Source organism: Pteronotus mesoamericanus, unplaced genomic scaffold (genome assembly GCF_021234165.1).
Source record: "Pteronotus mesoamericanus isolate MK-2021 breed Mesoamerican mustached bat unplaced genomic scaffold, CSHL_Meso_final contig_68, whole genome shotgun sequence".
In the NCBI taxonomy this organism is placed as follows: domain Eukaryota; kingdom Metazoa; phylum Chordata; class Mammalia; order Chiroptera; family Mormoopidae; genus Pteronotus; species Pteronotus mesoamericanus.
Window position 1 is genome coordinate 1,254,486 of NW_026555234.1, and position 18,562 is coordinate 1,273,047.

The window sequence follows — 18,562 nt, forward strand, 5'->3', positions numbered from 1 at the left end:
CAGAGCAGGAGGCCCACTTGAGCAGCCTGGGCACAGAGCCCACACCCTGATGTGCCAGGTTCTGCTGCCACCACCAGGCCCAGGGCAGCGGGGCTGCAGCGCTTAAAGTCCCTCCCGCTGCCACCTGGACCACACACATTTGGGTCGTTCACTACATTAACACATGGTTCCCGGAAGGCAGCTGGGCAGCAGGTGCTCGCCGCACACGCCGCCCAGAGCAGTGGGGTGCGCAGGGGCTCAGAGCTCGGGGTCCGGCTGGGGGCTCCAGGAAGCGACTGTTACGGACAGAGGGGCGGGAAGAGTGGACCCTGAGTCATCCGAGGGTGCGGGGGCGGTGGCACCCAGATAGCGGAGTCCTTCGGGCCACAGGTGGCTCAGGCCCACCCCCAGCCCATCCCTTGCCTCCTGCCATGGAGTCCCAGCAGGCCTCTCCTTGGCACGGCCACCCGGGCTGGTTATGTGGGATGTGAGAGAAACAGCCTCAGTTGGGGGTCAGGGCTGGCAGACACCCCAGGATCCTCTAATCCTCATGGCACTTCATGTTTGGGAAAGCTATTTGCTGTGAGAAGCCCAGACTGAGGACAGCCCGTGTGCCCACTCTCCCCTGGAGAAGGCCCTTGGGACTGCTCCCCGCATCTGGGCATGTCCTGGGTGGGGTGCGGGTTTGCTGGGGAAGGGAAGGGACAGGGCCAGGCAGCCAGCCTGCTGACGTGGGAGGCCATGCCCTGGGACGCTGTGGGCTGCCGTGGGGGCGACGGCCACCTGCTTCCAGGGACCAAGCACAGCACTGCCCGCAGGTGTTTCCTGCGAAGCCTGCCGAGCCGAGGCCTGGTGCAGTCGCCCGGAAGTTGGGGCGCAGGGAGCTTCCCGCGTGCTGCGCCATGGCTGGAAAACGACCAGTCCCTGTCCCTGCATTCGCTTGGGGACCCCAGGGAGGCATGCTGTTCCCCGCTGGGGCTGCAGCTCTCCTTCCTGCAATGTGTTATTTCATTGTAACTTTTTTCTTTCCTGTAACTTTTTAAAATGGGGACTTGGACGAGAGGAGCGGTTTCCGGCCAGGGCCTGGGCCCCTCCGTGCTGGTGACACGGAGCAGGACACAGGACACTGTGGCTTTGGCTGGCGTGTGGCTGCCTTGGAGACAACGCAGTGGGTGAAATGTTTGGAGACACCTGAGCTGGAAGGTTTCAAGGTCTTGGGGCCCGGAGCTACATGACAGGTACCGCTGAGGACTGTGGCTGCCCAAGGTCCACCCAGGGCCCGGCGTGGCCTCCTTCCTCCCAGGCCCTGGGTCCGCCTCTTTGTGAATGGCCCCTGGGCTCACGACTATGTGTTGGGGGTGGCGGGTAGGGTCCTAGGCATGGTCCTCCAGTGTGAAGTGGGGGCCAGAGGGGTTCCACTCCCTCCTGAGACCTGCCGTGAATGGTCTATTCCTCATTTAGGGTTGGAGGGTGTGTACCACTCAGGTGAGCACGTCCTGCTCACGACGCTGAGCTGGGTACTTGACAGTAGCTCGGAGGAGCCACTGCTGTTAGTTCCATTTTACTGGTGAGAAGCTGAGGCCAAGGCCTGGATTCAAGTCCCAGCTCTGCCACTTGCTGCCATGTGGTCTCCTTCCGTTCTCTGAGCCCGGGCCCTGGCCCCTGCCTGGCTCTCCACCAACCTCACGGCCTCTGATAGTTCCTGTCTGGTGTGTGGTCTGTCTCCCAGGGTCCTGGGGGTGCCGCCACCCAGCTGAGGGCCACAGCTCTGTGGGGGGAAGCCAAACTGACTTGCCTTCACTTTTGAGGATGAGCCAGCAGAAGGCCTAGGACCTGCCCTAGGAGCTGTCTGCTCCTGCTTCCTACAGGCAGGGAAACAGGCTCAGAGAGGAGCCACTCGTGTGCCCAGATTGCCCTGTGCTCAGAGGTGCGGTGCACTCCTGGCCTTGAGAAGAGAGCCTCAGATGTTTCGGGAAGCTTCTCCCAGCCCAGGTCAGACAGTTTTCCTTCTGCACTTGATCAGAAGTTGTGCAGTGAAACTTGATACCTTCTGTTATTAGAGGGTTTTTTTGTTTTTTTGTTTTAACTATAAAGAGATGTCTTTAGAATCAGAAAGGCAAAATAAGCTTGTGGTTGCTCCCTGACCCCACCCTACTGTGGGTCATGTTGCCTGGATGCCCCCTGCTGGTCCAAGGGGTGTCTTGCCCAGCGCCCACTGGGATTGGGCTGTGGAGGGGAGACTTAGAGGCTACAAGGCCACACAGGGAATAATGGCGGAGCTGGCATTTGAACCAAGTCAGTGTCCCTAGAGGAGGGGCAGCAAGGGGAGGGCCACAGCCTGTGTCTCCGGCTGGGGCCCAGCAGTCGGTCCCTCGGAGGGCGCCTCCCATGCACACATTCCGCGCTCCCTGGGTCTGCAGGTCCTGTCCCTCTGCCCAGAAAAGACTGCCAATTGCCGTGCATGGAATCGCTGGCACAGCGGGTCCCCAAGACCACAGGTGTTGTGGCACAGATATTGGTGACAGTGGCTGGGCCACCCACCTCTGCACCTACGCGAACCCACTCCTGCCTCTGTCACTTCCAGATTCTGAGGCATCTGCCTGACTTCATGTCTTGGTCGCTTGACAGACCAAGCAATGGCCATTCTGGTCTCAGTCGCTTTTGTCCCGTAGGAACACCCCATTTGTACCAGAGCCCAGGAGCACGCCAGAGTAACTTTTTGAGTTACTTGAATCTGTGGCTTCATAGCTTTCATCAAATTTGCAAAAGGAAACATCAGCCATTGTATCTTCAAACAGTGTATCATCGATCTTCCTCCCAGCCATACCTCCCAGTCCAGGGTCTCCGATTCCACGTCCATTAGGCCTCTTGAAGGCGCCCTCCAGGTCACTGGCTCTCCGTCCATTCTCTTCTAGGCTCTTTTTGCTCCATGTTTCACTTGGTTTCTTTTCCACGGCTTCCAGTTCACTTTTTCTTCTTCGGGTGTGTCTGATCTGCTGGTCATCCTATTCACTGTATTTTTCACCTCTAGAAGTTTGATTCGGTCTTTAAAAATTAGAAACAAACATTTTTGTCAGCCCTGGCTGGTGTGACTCAGCAGGTTGGCGCCAGCCTGTGAATCGAAGGGTCACCAGTTCCATTCCCGGTCAGGGCACATGCCTGGGTTGCAGGCCAGGTCCCCAGCTGGGATCAATCAAGAGGCAACCTATTGATGCTTCTCTCTCACACCGATGTTTCTCTCCCTTTATTTCGCTCCCCTCACCCCACCTCTAGAAAGGAATAAATAACATCCTTCAGCATTTTTTTCAACGACAGTTCCCATACAGCATTAGGTTAGTATCAGGCGTACAACATAGTGATTATACATGTAACTTCCGAGGTGATCGTCCTGATAAGGTCCATCTGACAGCACACAGTTATTACAGTATTATTGACTGTATTCCCTCAGCTGTACTTGACACCTCCCTGATGATTTCATCTTTTTTGCATCTTCTGTCTCTACTGAACAGGCTCAGTTGTCTTCTCCTCCCACCCTCTTCTGTCCTTCTGCGGGCCCCTCCTGACACCTCTGGTGAGCCAGGCCTTGTTGCTGGGTGCCAGGGAAGCAGATGTGAATGAGACGAGTCGCCGAGTCTCGTCCAGGAGACTGGCGGAATCAGGGGTTCCTGTTTTGCACGGACAATGCCTCCGACCCTTCTGTGGATAAAGCCAGGTCTCCGCCGGGCAGGGAGGCCAGGGTGGGTTCCTTCCTGTTCTTCCACTGCCCAGCGCCGGGCCTCAGCTTCCCATGGGTATAAAGGGAACATGGAAGCTGTCCTCTGGGCCTTTGGGGGCTTGGGCGACACAGCAGGAAGGGCAGAGTGGGCGAAGGTGCTGGTCTGGTCGCTAGGCTAGCCTCCGGGTCATGGGCAGTTCCCGGATCGAGGTGACTGGGGCTCGTTCACCCAGCGGCCGCAGACCCGGCGAGGGCCCCAGGCAGCCGCCCCGCCTGCGGAGCCTTATCAGAGTCCACAGGCTCAGCCGCGCCGGCCGCACCCTGGCGGTCAGCCTGCGGACGCGCCCGCCCGCTGAGGCTTTGGACCGAAACCAGCTGAGCTCTCGGGGTGGAGGTTCGGCTGCTGGAGGAGTGGGCGAGGCGGGCAGGGAGAGGTCCGGCCTCGGCTTTAGCAAATGGGACCGTGTAGAAAGCCCGGCTGCGCAACCCGCGAACCGGGCCCGCAGAAGGCCTCCACCAGAGTCTGCCGATGACAACGGCCCAGGGGATGCGGCTCGGAGTGAGAAGGCGCCGCCGACACAGCCGATCCGGCCCCCTTCAGCCTCCGGAAGAGCGGACACAGTCCGCACGCCGTACCCAGCCGACCTGTGACGCCAGACCCCCGTCCGTCCGCGGGGAGGGCGGGGCCGCGCCCAGTCCGGTCCCTGCGAGTCGCGGCGACAGCCCCGCCCCCGCCGCCAGACCACGCCCCACCGTGCAGGCCAACCAATCGTAGAGCGCGTTGCTTGGTGGTGCAGGGCGGGTTGCGCCTATGGGGTGGCGCGTTGTTGGGCTGCGGCGCCGCAGGCCGCACCCAACTCGAGCGGTCGGGGCAGCGCCGAGGGCTGAGGGGGCGGAGAGGCCGGGCGGGCGTGCGGGAGTTGTTGGCCGGGTGAGCGGGGCGGACAGGGGGCGGAGTCGGAGCCCGAGACCGAGCTGGAGCTGGAGGCGACGGGCGGCGGCCGCACTCGGACTTGGGAATCCCGCGCGCAGCCCGCGTTTCACCCGTGAGGTGAGGCCCGCGCGCAGGGGCGGCGGCGTCGGCGGGGCCCGGGGCTCCAGGCCGGACCGCGGGGCCTGCAGCCTGCCGAGCGGGCGGCGATGCTGGCACGGCCCGCCCTGGGCCGTCGGCCTTGACCCCGGCGCGGGAGCCCACGCTCTGCGAGCCGCCCTGCACGCTGGCTCCCGTGGGGCCCTCCGGGTTCTCGTGGGGGGCCGGGGAGCTGCGAGGGGAGGCGGCTCCGGCCCGCACGCTGGGCCCGCGCGGCGCCGGAGGGCGCCCCTCCGTGCACAGATGCGGGCGGTCGCGGCCTCCGCATCCTGCCGGGCAGCCCTGGCTTTTCAAACGACGGTTCCTGCGGAAAGGGAAAGGCCGGTCCTGCCGCCGACGGCCGCGGGCTGTCCCGGAACTTCGAGCCCTGGGCCGCCCTGGCCCCTTGCTCCCGCGTTCTTTCCCTTTGCTGGGAGGTGTCCGGGCGGGCCCCCTGCCTGCAGCGCCCCTGTGTCTGCCCGGGTCCCCGCGCTGCGCTCGCCGCGGGGTCCGTCGCTTGGCGGACCCGGACGTGCTGGTTCCGTGCCCGTGCGGGCGTGCGCCTGAGCGACTGAGGCCGTGGTCGCATCCCCGCCGACCGCTCGCAGCCGGTGGCTGTGCACAAAGCTGGCGAGCTGTTGCAGAAAGGTTTTCTTTTTTCTTTCTTTTCTTTTTTTTTTTGCGTGTGAGATGTTTGGAAATCGTAGTGGGGGTCGGAAGTAGGCCGCTGAGAGGCCCCCTCGGCCTGCTCTGCGAGCGTCGGCGGCGCCGGCGGGGAGGGGCGCGGGCCGGGAGGTCCCCCCGCGCCGGAGCGGAGGGCGGGCCGGCAGCGCCGGGGGCGCGCGGGGGTTGTGGTGGGGCGTTTGTGCACGTCGAGTCGCTGCCGGCGATGCGCACGTTGTTTGCTACACTCCAAGACCTTGACGCGCCCCTTCGGCTTCGTCCGTGGGGGGGACGAGCGCGGCGCAGTTGTTTTGGAGGAAGCGGGCGGCCGCGCGTCGCTTTGATGAGTTCCCCGGCGGTGCAGGTGGTGTGGCTGGTGGCGCCCGCCCTGCGCCGAGGGCGGCTCCCGACGGGCGCGCGTCGAACTCTGCCGCGGCCCCGGACGGGGGCTGGTTTTCCTTCCAAAATGCAGTTCGTGTGGAGGGCTGGCCGGTGTCCCCTCTCACCCCGTTGACGTCGTCGGAGACCGGCCTGGTTTTGTTGGGTGGTGGTTTTGTTTTCCTGACTGTACTGCAAAAGCTGCTTGTGGAGACGGTCGTTAGTTTTTGATACTTCAAGCGGTCATTGTATTGAGTCAGAAAAGTCAAAACTGATACGCTTTAAAACCGCCTAAAACTAAAAAAGTCAAATACCTAACGCTAAAATTTTATTGTCTCAATTACTGAATAGTGTGACAGGTTTTTTTTGGTAATTTTTATTGTATTTTCCGTGACCATGGGCGCCCCTACCGGCCCCGGCCCTGCAGTCCCCGCCCCGCAGGCCGCGCCCCGAGTCCCGCGCCGCCGCCGCCCCCGCCGGCACCTGCTCTCCGTCCCCGGGTCTCTCTCTGTTTTGCCTGTTACTTGAGGTTGTTCATTAGATGCCACATGTGAGTGACATCACGTGGTATTTGTCTTTCTCTGATGGGCTCAGTTCACTTAGCGTGATGCCCTCCAGGTCGGTGCGCGCTGTCGCGAAGGGCGACGTTGTCTTCCTTTTCGGGGACGAGGGGAGAACCCCATGGCGTCAGTGTCCCACAGTTGCCGTAGCCCCTCATCCACCGACGGGCGCTTGGGCCGCTTCCTTATCTTGGTGGTGGTTCAGAGCGCTGCAGTGAGCACGGGGCGCTGGTGTGCGGTCCAGTTAGTGTGTAGGGCTCCTTCGGACGTAGTCCCGGAAGTGGAATCACTGGGTCCAACGGCAGATCCATCCTTAATTGTTGGAGGCGGTCCACCAGCCTGCATTCCCACCAGCAGTGCAAGAGGGTCCCCCTTTCTCCACATTGGCGCCAGCACCTGTTGTTTGTTGATCTGTTGACGCTCACCGTTGTGACAGGTGTGAGATGATATCACTGTGGTTTTAATTTGCATTTCTCAGGATGAGTGATGTGGACCACCTTTTCATATGTCTGTGGGCCACCCCTGTCCTTAATTGGGTTCTTTTTTGGTGTTGAGTTTTTTAAAAAATACCTTTTTAAAATTTATTTTTAGAGAGAGGGGAAGGGGGGAGGGACAAAGAGGGACAGAAACATCCCTGTGTGGTTGCCTCTCGGGTGCCCCCTCCTGGGGGCCTGGCCTGCAACCCAGGCCTGGGCCCTGCCTGGGAATCCGACCGGCGACCCTTTGGCTTACACGCGGGCACTCAGTCCACTGAGCCACACCTGCCAGGGCTTGGTGTTGAGTTTTAGAAGTTCTTTATAAATTTTGGATATTAACCCCTTAACAGATGTATCAGTGAATATGGTCTCATTCAGTCTCAGTGGGTCGTCTTTTTATTTTGTTGATAGTTTCTGACAGTTAATTTTAAAAACACAGTATTATTACAGGAAACTTAGAGATTAACTACACTTTATTTTTACCTGTTTAATTTGTCTCTCACACAAAGTATAGTCATGATTATAAGCCTCCCTTACCCTCATCCAGCTACTGCAGCTAACGCGTGTCTAATGTCGCTGTTGTCTGTAGACTGAACCCCAGAGACCATTTCATCTTTAATGTTGACTATTTCGGTGTGTATAGCTGCACACATCTTTTTGAAAGATAAACACAAATACCGCTATCACAAAATTCCTTATTACCTTCAAATATTCACCCAGTGTTAAAATCTTCTTGATTGTCTCAATTTTTTTTTTTAACTGTTTGAATTAGGGTCCAGGTGCTTGTTCATACATTGTGACTTGTTTTACTCTATAGGTTCCCCCTCTATCTTTTGTTATCTTTTGTAATTTTTTGTTGCTGTAACTTGATTTGTCCTATGAAGTTACACTGAGTCTGGATTTTATTTTGTATTGTAGTTTAATTTTACAGAATTTACTGTAAATTTAATCTAGTTACATTTAAAGGTGTAATCAGATTCAGGGCTGATTTATTTTTGGTAAGAAGACTTCATAGGTGAATAGGCAGATAAGGATTAATAGTCTTGTTAGCAGCCCTTGATGCTCAAGCCTTAGAGTCCTTAGTTCATTAGGCACTGAAAATGTGGACATTTTAATTCTGTAACTTCATTTATTAGCTGGAATGCTCCTATAAAGAAACATTTCCCCTCCATAATTTTGTTACCTTAAATTGTAGCTCCTTTGGGAAAGGCAGGATAAATACTTAATACCTTTCCATTATTTACTATTTTTCAAAATAATGAGTTGGCATCCTCCAGGAGCAGCCAGCGAGTTGTGTGTATGTGTTTGTATCGTCGTGAACTCATGGGTTTAAGCACATTTGATGTGGTTCAATCTGCTGCAGTTACTCTCCTTATTGATTCTCAGATTATCCGATCTTTGTCCAGTGGGAATCTGTTCAAATTGGTTCCTGAATCCTTTTCTTTATTTAAAATTTTTTATTATTGTCGTTTTTAATAATGGCTCCTAAACCCTTTAGACACAACTGGAAGAGTCTCCGCGTGCCCCGTCAGGGGGGGCGCAGACCGCACTGGGCCCGTTTTGTGCGCTTCCTGTCCCAGCTCCGTGGTCACCCCTCTCTCCAAAGGAAAAACCGAACTTCGTGACCACAGTCTGGGGCCTGGGGTCGGCTCTAGGGGCTCGCCGCTGGAGAGAGCGCAGCGCCCCTTGAACCTGAGGGAAACCCGGGGGGCAGCTGAGGTGGAGCAGGGCTCTGAAACCCGCAGAGGCCGTGCCGGGGTTGTCAGGGATGAGGGGGACAAACACCAAACGGAGCGAACACTTCTCTCCTTGCCGGGAGAGCAGACGGGGGCCCTTCCCTCCAGTGGGGAAGCCTCGTCGCCCTTTGTTCCAAGGCTTTTATTGAAAAGCTTATCGGTGGGGTATGTAACAGGAATGCATACCTCATTACATCAGTATGGAAAGTTTCACAGTGAATATATGATGCTTTTAACAAGATGAGTGCCAGGAGCACACTGATCTGCAGGGGTCTGAGAGGAGACTAGAATCGACAGTAGAGACGATAGATAAGGGGAAAGTAGACTTAAAGGCACCTTAAAGATACAGCGTAAGCAGTGTAAATAAAGTAAATGTCTTAACGATACAAGGTAAGGGGTGTAAGTAAAGGTCCTTCGCAGCATGAGCCGGCCAGAGATCTGAGGGAGGAACAGAGCACACTCCAAAGAATTTACTTTTAGGCCTGATTGCCCCGGACCCGCCAGACCTGATTTAGGGCTGTTTTTCCTGCACTGTATCAAGCCTGAGCTGGTGGGGGGGGGGGGCCACCAAGGGGTAAGGAGACTGCTTCTCGGCTGCAAAGAGGACTCTTGCCGTGTCCAAGCCAAGCCAAGAGGTACGGGGGCCTTTTTGCACCTTCTCTGTGTCCCCCAATTTCTTGTCTGCTGCCTATATCAGCCAGTAGCTGTCTTAGGTTGTTTACCTCAGCACGAGGTCCCTTACCTGTCATTGGCCATTGGCCATCCATGGCAAAGCAGAGAGGCAGGGGCTACGCCCCTGTAGGGGGGGCAGGCCAACTCTCCTCAGGAGCCTGCTTTCCCAAGGCCTCCTGAGTATTTCCCTCCTTGGGGCCCCCCAGCCTGTTGGCAGGGTTACAGCTCCTGAAACCAGGCCGGGCGTTTCCCAGCAGTTCCTGCCTTCCACGCTGAGTTTGTTTCTGGTCTTTGCAGATCGTGGCTTACTGGAGTTCGATTTAACCTTCTTGATCTTACATCTGTATCTTTTTCTGTTCGGAGACAAACGTTTTGATTCTGATTCCTCAGTACTTTATCCCACACTAGACACACCTCTGTCTCAGGTGGATAGTACAGCCACCACCGCCACCAGCTAATAAAAACCGTTTAAGAGTTTTTTGCATACTTATTAGGGAGTCACTTAGAATCATTGCTCCATCATTTTGCTTTTTTTGTTCGTTTTTTATTTTGCTTTCAATATTTAGGGATTGCTTTTTTAAAATTTAATTTTGTTTTATATTTTGTAAACTATGAAAAGGCTTTTAAAAGCTAACATACCAAACAAGGTATATTTAAAGAAGTCTTGCTTCTTTATGTTCCGCCCCTACCTGCAACAACCGATCTGTTTTCTGTGAGTTCAGTTTTTGATTTTCTGTCTTTAAAATCCCACATATCAGTGAGGTCATACAGTATTTGTCTTTCTCTGACTTATTTTTCTTGGCATAGTGCCTTTAAGGTTCATCCATGTTGCAAATGGCAGCATTTCCTTTTTTTATGACTGAATAATATATTCCATTGTATATATTTACCACATCTTCTTTACCCAAACATCCATCAGTAGACACGGGTTTCTCCCAGGTTTTGGTTATTGTAAATAATGCTGCAATGAACATGGGGTTACATATATCTTTTGGAGTTAGTGTTTTGTTTTCTTTGGATAAATACCCAGAAGTGAGACTACTGGATCATATGGTGGAGCCATTCTTACTTTTTGAGGACTTTTCATACTGTTTCCATAGTGGTTGCACCAGTTTACATTTCCATCAATTGTACTTCCTTTCTCCACAGCCTCGCCAACACTTACGTCTTCATCTTTTATTAATAGCTCTTCTAATAGGTGCGAGGTGGTATCTCATTGTGGTTGTGATTAGTGAGGCTGAGCACCTTTCATGTTCCTGTTGGCTATCTATATGTCTTTTTTGGAAAAATATTTATTCAGATCCTCCACCCATTTTTAAATCGGATTGTTTGTTTTTTTGCTGTTGCGGTTTTAATATATTTTAAATATTAACCCCTTAAAAGGTACAATTTGCAAATATTTTTTCCCATTTGGTAGGATGTATATAACCTTCTTAATTTTATGGTTATAGTCAGTCATACTTCCTCTTTATTAGATAGATAGTAGTGCACTATACATGTTTTTCCACCATGCTCTAAAAAAATTTTTTTTAAAGATTTATTTTTACAGAGGGGGGAAGGGAAGGAGAGAGGGAGAGAACCTTATGCATGTGTGGTTGCCTCTCGCACCCCAACCTGGGGACCTGGCCCGCGACCCCAATCCGTGCCCTCACTGGGAATCGAACCGGTGACCCCTTGGTTTGCAGGCCTACGCTCAGGCCACTGAGCCACACCAGCCACAGCTAAAACATTTATTTTTTTGTTGTGGTAAGACACACATAAAATTGAACACCTTGAACATATTGCAGCAGTCTGTTCGGTGGGATCACACATGTCCCCGTTGTCGTGCAGCCGTCACCGTGGTCCCTCTCGCTAGCCAGCCGCCCTCATTGCTCCTTTCTTGCAAAGCAGGAACTCTGTAGCCATTACGCAGACGCTCCCTGTTCTCCTCTCCTCCCTGCCTTGGAGACCACAATTCTGCTTTCTCTCTCTCTCTGTGATGCCGACTGAGTAACTCATCCGAGTGCAGTCCTACAACATAGGTCCTTTTGTGACTGGCCTGTTTCACTTTGCATAATGGCCTCAAAGGCCGCCCCTGTCGTAGCTGCGTCAGAACTGCCATCCTCTCCAAGGCTGGATAGCGCTCCCTCGTGTGGGCGGACCACGCTTGCTTGCTTGCTTCCATGCTTCCATGCTTCGGCTGTTGTGAATAATGCTGCTGTGAACGGGGTACACGTGTCTCTTGGAGGCTGTACTTTAACTTTTTGGGTATACACACAGAAGTGGAATTGCTGGGTCATCTGGTAATTGTGTGTTTAAAATCTTGAGTAACCACCATATGGTTCTCCACAGTGGCTGTGCCGTGGTACATCCCCACCAGGAGGGCATAGGCGTTCCAACTTCTTCACACCCGCTAACGCTTGTTTTCTCTTGTTTGGAGAGTAGCCACGGTAGCCATCCGAGTGGGTGTGAGGTGGTGTCTTGTAGTTTGGATTTGCATTGCACTGGCCCCCAGGTCCCTTTTGCACGACCACCTGGCCCCTCTGCCTTGTGTAATACAGACATGCGTCTCCTTCCTGCTTTCCGCTGCCTGTACTTTATTCAGGAAGATAGGAAGGAACACTCCACATGAAAATCTTGTCCATTAATGGCGCTTTTTTCTTATTCTGTGATTTGGTGAGAATTCTCTGGAACATTTTAAATGATCAGAATGGAAGGAAATACTTCACATAAGTGTGATACCATACTTCAAAGTTCTCCTCTATGGAGAAGACTAGAGCCTTCTCTATTAGGTCGCAGTTGACAGCCTCAGGGGTTAAAGACTTCAGTTTTACATTTTTCTGTTTTTAAACAGCTGCCTTTTCAGCCCCTCAGCTGCAGTATACAGTTTTAGGTTGGTTTCAGAAATTCTAGTTTTGAGATAAAGTCATCTAATTTATATTGACACAGTAAGTTTGTTATTGTTGATCAAATGGTTAACAGCACATTTCAGTGATCTCTTTTCTGTTATTACTCGTTCTCTTACTCGTTACCTACGTATTTACTGAACTCTCAGTATTTAAGCTTTAAAGTCCAAAATAGTAGACCTGTAGGTTCTAAGCATGTGGAAATCAGTGCCTGTAGCCACGGTCATTAGTGCTGTCCTGCTAACGTTGCTTTTGTCAGGTGTGCCTTCAGAGCACATGCTGAGGCAGTCCCAGTGGTCCGCCTCCACTCACAGCTAGGGGTCCCAGCGGCCGGCGTCTCCCAGGACCGGCACCAGGACCGGGACATGGACTGGCCCGGGGACAGCATGGCAGCTGCCAGCTGGCCTCCCTGAGGCCCCTCCTCCTGCCTGCTCTCCATCTGCGGGCCAGGCCTGTGCGACCGCCATAGAGCGTGGATCAGGGCGCGCACTCTGCTGACACCCTCTGCAGGCTGGGAAAGCGGGTGCCTCTGGGAACTGTTGGGCAGGAGTGGGAGGGAGACAGACTTGTCTCTGTGTACCTTATATACCTTTAAAGTTTTGATGCGTGTACTGGGTCACGTACGCAGGATAAAGCAAGTACAGTACTTTTACAGCCAGACCAAGAAAACCCCAGGGACCCCCTGCCATGATTCCCGGCCTCGCTCTCTGCCGCGCCTTGCCGTGCTCGCCTGGGCCTGGGCGGTCCGGCGGCCTCCCTGGAGCCGGCCCAGCCGTGTGCCCGCTCAGGGACCGGCATGCCGACCCCCGACAGGGGAAGCCCTCTCGTGCTGCTTCGCGTGGCCAGCTCCTCCTCATCGCTCAGGCCGTGCTCTGGGGTCCCTTAGAGGGGCCTCCCTGCCGCCCTCTCACAGGAGGCTTCCTGTGTCCCTCCATTTTAATGGCTTTATCTGTTTACCCTCGTTTCCTCTTCCACAAGAGTGACGGGGGCAGGGGCCGCATTTGTCCCCTGCTGGAGCTGGCCCTCTAAGTTCTTGCTGGCGGGAGCGGCAGGACTAGACCACGTCACTTCCCTGTGAGAGCTTGTCAGTGACTCTCCTCGGCACGTAGACCCTGCGCGCCTGGGCCGGGCTTTCAGGCTCTGGCCCCGTATCTCCAGTTTTATCTCTTACAACATCTTGGTTTTGCTTCTCACTGTGTTTTGAGCACATAGCCTGGCGCACAGTAGGTTCCTAATAAATATGTATGGAATGAAGGAATTACTTAAAAGCAGTCTTCTTAAACCTCTGTGAAATTGTCACACTCTTGGGAAAGTGATAGCTAAACACATAAGGTCATAAACCTTCAAGGAAGGCTGCATAAATGGTAAAATTTAGGCTTATCTTTGAAAGCTGGGTACAGAGTGTAAAGATAAAAATGTCATTTTGTGAAGGAGAAATGAAAGGGTTTTTTTTTTAAACTGAAATTTCTTGCAGTTATGTTTTATGGCAGTGGCTTAAAACATAGCCTCGGTAGGGAGTCGGCCGAGGCCTGCTGAACCGCAGCCGTGGGCCAGGCGATTCGGAACCGCTGCTTACGGCTTTGCTCCTGGAGCCGTCGTCCCCCGCCTGACCCCACCTGACCAGCCTTACAGTGGCCCCGGCCCCTGCTCTGTGAAGGTGGGGCTGCTGTCCACACAGGGCCCGTGTGTCAAGGGTAGGTGCCTAGGGGCTTGACTTGAAGATTTCTCCCTCTCTCTATTTAAGTAATTGTTAAAAAACAGGGAAGTGCTTTAATTGGCAATATAGAATTTCTAAAATTCAGTTTATAAATTTTAATTTTCATCTTTGTAAATATTTGCTATGTGCCAGGCATTGTGCTTTTCTGTATTCTCTCATTTAATTCTTAAAACAATCCTATTAAGTAGATACTAGTACCTTTTTTCTTTTTAGGTGTCATCTTTCAGATTAAAAGAAAGGGAGGGAGAGAGAGAGTTGAAGTGATTGCTTATGTGGCTCCGCTGGGGTGGTGGTACAGCTGGGGTTGACCCTGGGGACAGCCAGCCCCAGAGAGATGCCCTTGACCACCAGGCTGTGCTGTCTGTCTGCTCTGTGCTCCTTGGTCCCAGCTCCTCAGGCACTTGCTTGCACCTGCTGGTCCTGGCCACCCACGAGGGCGGGCGCTGTGCTTCGTCTGTGGCTGTGTTTCCTGTGTCTAGCACGTGCCTGGCGTAAAACAAGGCCTTCAGAGATATTCGTTGCACCAGTGATCTCGAGTTAATTTTTTTAAAGCTTAGTTAGGAGAAATAGTGTTTGTGGCAAATTGTGAAAGGTGGTGGGGCCCATCTATTCCCTTAAAGCAGGACCTGGCAAACCTGCTGTAAAGGGCCAGGTGTAAATGTTTTAGGCGTTGAGGGCCGTGTGGTCTCTGTCGCAGCCGCTGGGTTCTGCTGTGGTAGCACGAAAGCAGCCGTAGACGACTTGTGAATGGATGGCTGTGACTTCCTTATGGATGTTGAACTTAGAGATGATTTTCATGTCATATATTATTATTGATGTTTCATATATTATTATTCTGTTTAACCTTTAATAACCAGTCTTAGCTTGCAGCCCTTGTAGAAACGGGCAGTGGATTTGGTTTGGGGAGGCCATCAGTTTCTGATTTCTGCCCAAAGGGTCTACATTTTATCATTAGATCAAATTAGACATCCGCCTCCTGGGCTGAATGGTTTGGTCTGCTGGTGGACTCTGTGGCTGCATCATGCTGTAGTCTGTGCTAGGGAACTGTGTGGGAGAGATCTTGTTCTGAAACGTTGCATTGTACTGGTTGTGGGGCAATTGCTGGGGCCTCGTTTGTTACACAAAATGAAGTAAAACTGTTCTTTCTTTTCATTGAGAAATCCACTTTACTTCGAGTAGAATGAATATTTATATTTTCCTTTAGTGTAATATGTTTCAATTGTGGTTTAATAGAAAGAGCTACCGGAGTGAGAAAGATCAGGTGCACTAGCTGTGCAGGTTGCTTTGCCAGACTCGCCGAGTTTAGCATTGTCACTGTTCCTGCTTCCACCCCACCACTTCCTGCTCACAGCCTTGGGCAAACTGCTTCCCTTTCTGTGAGTTCCACTGTCCTCCCTCATGCAGTGAGTATGATAATACCTTCCTCATCGTCTTCAGAGAGTCTGTATGAAGATTTAGTGAAAAAGTTCTTCGTAAGTGACAGATGCTGCTCAAGTGTGTGATGTATTACCACATTTTTAGAATATACTTGAGGGCAGAGAGGAGAGAGGAAACATTAGTAATAGTGCATTAACTGCTCTTAAATGCATCCTTAGAAATTATTTCTCTCTTGCCTTTGGGTGTAAAACATGGCACTGAAAAAGCAGATGCGACACATATGTCTAATCGAGCCGAATGACGTGGCAGTGTTTGAGACACTGAAATGCTCAGCGCTCACAGGCGCCATTGCCACAGGGGTCCGCTACCCAGAATTACAAATTTGTGCCAAAAGACTTGGAACTCAGAGCTTTGGGGCTATAATCTAATTTTTACTTAAAGATGTTGCTTCACTCTCCTCTTGCTTGTATCATTTCCTACAAGAAATCTGCTCTCTTCCTTATCTTTGTTTTTCTACATAAATTGTTATTTTCAGGCTGCTTTTAAGATTTCCCGTATCACTGATTTTGAACAATTTTGTTTTGATATGCCTTTGTGTACGGTCGTTTTTTTCATGTTTCTTGTGCTCGGGGTTCATGGAGCTTCTTTTTTGGACTTGTGGGTTTATAGTATTCATCAAATTTGGGAGAAGTTTGGCTGTTATTTCTTACACGCGTGGTTCTGCCCCCCCAACCCCATGGCCTCTCCTTCGATGACTCCACTGTCCCATCCACGTGTAAAGTCACCGCACAGCACACTGACACCGTTGGGTTTTCTTGGTGTGTTTTGTTTTGGGTGGTTTTCATTGCTATACGGGTTTACTCATCTTCTGCAGAACTTAACCTACCATCAGTCTTGTTCAGTGTAATTTTTCATTTTGCACATTGTAACTTTCATCTTTAGACGTTCAATTTCTGTTTTTTCTAATGTCTGCCATCTTTCTACTTAAGGTTTTCACCATATGGTTTACAGTTGTACTAACTGTTTTAATGACCTCGTCCACTAATTTTAACTTCTCTTTCACTTCTGGGTAGGTTTTGATTGATAGACCCTCAGTGTGGGTCATATTTTCCTGCTTCTTTGCTCGCTGGGTAATATTTTATGTTGTTGGATTCTGAATTGTTATTTATTCCTGTAAATATTTTTGAGCTTTGTTCTGTTACATTTGCAACAGAACTTTAAAAATTCTGATGTGGCAGAGGTGGCAAATGGTAACATGTTCTCTTTCTTTTCACATAAACTCCTCGCCTCCCTGAGAGCCCAGAGTCACTAAGACCCCACCTACACAGGCTCCTGCATGCTGTGTGCTCTCATCTGCCCCTGTGCTTCACGGGTCATTCTGGCAGGTGGAAGGGGGCTGTGCTTCTTGAATTCCCTGTCTTCTAAGGCTTTATTTTATATTTTTAATATTTATTTTATTTTTAGAGAAGGGAAGGGAGGAGGAGAGAGAGAGAGACATCCGTGTATGGTTGCCTCTAGGCACCCCCTGCTGGGGACCTGGCCTGCAGCCCGGGCCTGCGCCCTGCACTGGGCATCAGACCTGTGACCCTTTGGTTCACAGGCCAGTGTTCAATCCATGGAGCCGCCCCAGCCAGGGCTGTCTTCTAAGGTTTTAAAAACTGAATAACTTCAATCTAAGATTTGGTTTATAACAAATTAAGTATACTGTTACTGCCTCAGTTTGTTCAGTGCCTACTAGCTATCACATGAATTCTTAAAATAGTTAAGAATCTTAACATAGCATAGTATTAAACTTTAACAAGACTGTTTAATAGTTAATGTCTGTTCCGACCTTCTACATGCAGGGCACTTGAGTTGGAAAGAATGAAGGGAGCAAGTGTAATTCCCTTTGCCTTTGAGCTTTATTTATTCCAGGAGCACCTTTTTAAGCAATTGTTATGACCAATATAAACCATTGTTTTTTATACCTGCTGGCTTAACACGGTTGAGCATAATTTGACAGGGCTTCGTATGAGTTTATGAAAAAGTGACATTTTAAATAGAGTTCATAGGACACTTAACTTTTGGCTGAATAGAATCTTGAGACTGCTGTGCCAGGAGAAGATGACAACAGTAATTTTAAGTTATTTCGCAAGTGTATTTTCTATTCTATAGCTTTTGTTAACTTGTATTTCAGTTCCACCTCCTCGTAAGTATTTACTGAGCACCTAGTATCTGCTGGGCACTATTGTAGGCACTGTGGACAAGAGCAAGGAATGAGACACATTCCCCCCTCTCTTGGGGACTTACATTCTAGAATGGGAGATAGGTGATAAATACTACTGTAATGCCAGGTGGTAGTAACTGCTCTGAAGACTGGAGGCAAGATACGGGAATAGAGAAGGGTGACAGCAAGGTTCTAGATGCAGTGGGGGTGGCTTCTCTGAGGAGGTGACATTTGACCAGAGAGCAAATCTGCGTGCATCTGGGGGAAGGCATTTAGGCAGTGGAGACACATCTCACTGGACGTGGTTTCTTGTTGCCCGTTGGTAGCCGGTGCTGACAGGGCAGGACTTGGAGGCTGGGCGTCTGGAAGGGAACCCTCGTGGGCCGGGAGCTGGATGGGGAGGCAGAGCAGGCGGCGTTTCTCTCGGGTTCTGAATACCCACCTGATGCCTGACATGGGCCAGCAGAGGCATGAAGCTGATGGGTGATACAGTTTTCTGTGGAGCTCATGTAATGACAGAATTATTGTCGTTAGTGGTAGTATCATAATTAACTGAACATTAAATTGCAGTAATAGCTGCAGGCAGTTTTTATTGAGCACGGAGTGGGAAGTCTTGTCGTCCCATTTTGCAGATGAGGAAACTGCAAGACAGGTAAGAGCACGTAGCCAGCAGTGTGATGCTTACATGTACCATCCTCAGAAAGTCCATTGTTGTGCATAGTGATGCTCATCTTCTCCCCCTAAGTCCCTCGTGGAGACGCTCCCTGCCAGCACATGGTGATCTGCTCTCTCCCTCTGACTGGCTCGGGAATGTCATGTTACAGATGCACTGTGACTTGATCACTGCGGTATTGATGAATATCTGTTTCCAGGTTTTCACTGTTCTGTTTTGGCTAATATTCTTGCATCTCCAGGTTTGGACTCTATAAATCTATCTGTAGATGCATTCCCAGATGTACAATTGCTTGCTCCAAGGGTATTTGTACTTTCAGTTTTCATTTCTATGCCCAGTTACCCTCCTAAGAAGTTATACCAATTTATATTTCCACCAACCGTATGTTTCCTGTATGAGAAAGTGTTCACGTGTAACACAGGAGTAATAATAGTACCTATCTTCACAGTTATGGCA

At 51.5% G+C, this 18,562-nt stretch overlaps 1 protein-coding gene across 5 annotated transcripts in view; it reads left to right on the forward strand.

Moving 5' to 3' along the window:
• The first annotated feature begins 4,597 nt into the window (after positions 1 to 4,597).
• Positions 4,598 to 18,562, forward strand: part of ADD1 (adducin 1) — a 74,940-nt gene continuing 60,975 nt past the window's right edge. For all 5 annotated transcript variants that reach the window (XM_054581881.1, XM_054581883.1, XM_054581882.1 and 2 more), the window contains exon 1: positions 4,598 to 4,745. The gene's annotated coding sequence lies outside the window, so the exon portion shown is untranslated. The remainder of the gene's footprint in view (positions 4,746 to 18,562) is intronic.